Raw genomic sequence first — 1,871 nt, 5'->3', positions numbered from 1 at the left:
CACGTCTGGTTCTTGTGGATTGGCAAATACAAATCAAATCTTTATTTCTAAAATACTAATATTTATTCAATTTGGTTTTATTTACTTAAAGTTAAAGCTGAAGTGTAAGCATCAGCTTGATTGAATCCAGAACAAAGAGTTAAATTACAATTTTAGTTGTGACAGCAAATTCCAACAGAACGTTAAGTGGTTTCTTTACAATTGTTATTGTTAAGCCTTCTTGTGAGGGCGAGCGATATGGATTTTTGGATACAGAACGGAAAAAGCATATCGAATTCTTAAATAATCGAAAACGCTAATTATATTTCTAATTTATGAGGCAGTGTAATTGCAGAGTGCAAAGATTAAATTTTGTTTACAGTTATGGTAAGGTTTCTATGCGGAGGCTATCGTTAACTTGTATGCATATTCGAGTAATGCAATAATCGGTATACTAGATTGTTCCTTTTCTAATATTCTTGCAATCTCGTCCGTATTTATTGCCGCTGAATAAAAACCTCCGTTCTTCGCGAAATTAATTGTCGTAGTTAAGTCAAATAACTCTTTGTATAATTCTTTTAATACAACTGTTTGTTTAATCGTCCTAATATCAAATGTTTTATTTTAAAGTTGGAATTAATTTCTCTTTGTTTATTATTATTTTCAATTATGTCGTTGAGTATTGTTTTAATTTCAATCAGGTCGTCGTGGTCTGGGACTCCTATGATAAAATTCAAAATCGATCCTAAGAAATCAAGTGATCGTCTTGAGCGTCTGGCTCGTTAAATATTCAGTAGTTGTTTTCTGAGGATTTCTATTATGTTGAATAATGCTATTTCTGTTGCGTCTTCACTAGGCATCTCTCCTTTATGTTCGACGATCTCGTAATATGGTTTCAGTATTTTGATTAAGTTCGTCATATGGAATAGGTATTCATGTTCTTGATACAAAAAGAAGGGTCAGTCTCGGTTAGCATCTGCTTTATATTCCTTTAGTGTTCGTTTTTTATTGTGGTATGATAGCATATACTCCTGCTTGTTTTCAATCAATTCTTTTATTCCTTCAGTCTTGTTCCTTTCAAAAAGTAATTCAATAGGTTTCCTTTTTGTGACGGAATGTATTGTCCTATTGTATTCCTTGATTGCGTTGCATAGTTCTTCAGTCGCGGTTGCTTTATTTTGTTTAATGCGAATTCTAGTAATTTCCAGAATGGTTAAATGCAGCCGTTCAATTTGAGCGTTAGACGTTGAATGGTTGGCTAGGGTCATTGAATGTTCAATATGTAGCCGTCGGAATTAAGCTTTTGCTGCTATGCTATTAAGTACTACAGTCTCGTTATCTGTCATTAGTTTATTACAAAACGGGAATATTTGTGTGAGTACTTCCTCTAGTATTTTGTAGAATCCTCTTGTGTCGTTTAATTTTCTTATATATAGGTATTTTGAATATCTATCTATGCATGAGAGATACAGGGTTCCATCGATTTCAAATATGTCTATGACTGTTTGTGTGTGTTTTCCTGTTGGGCATGTAGACACCAAAGTTGCATTAACTTCTTTAACACATCCTTTAGTATAATTGGAATACCAAGTTTTCCCATGGTTAATTGCGTTTTCAGGCGAATCAACAACAATATTTGCAGGCGTTAGGTTTAAACACACCTGTAGTCCAATGCAGTAAGTCTGGGCCGGTAATTGATCACGCACTAGTTCTGCGTAACTAGAGGTTGACACTGATGATTTTCCAAATATGAAGTCGGAAATTCCTTTTAGGACGGATTGTCCAGGTAATAATCCAATTAATGTCCTGACTCCATTTATGAGATATTCGGCTGGCGTTGCTCTAACAACGGATGCCTTGCGTCCTGAAGTTCGACGTCTACGTACTGTCCT

The sequence above is a fragment of the Bactrocera dorsalis genome, chromosome 1, assembly GCF_023373825.1.
Source record: "Bactrocera dorsalis isolate Fly_Bdor chromosome 1, ASM2337382v1, whole genome shotgun sequence".
Lineage (NCBI taxonomy): Eukaryota > Metazoa > Arthropoda > Insecta > Diptera > Tephritidae > Bactrocera > Bactrocera dorsalis.
The sequence above is the reverse complement of the archived record's forward strand: the minus strand, read 5'-3'. Positions refer to the sequence as shown.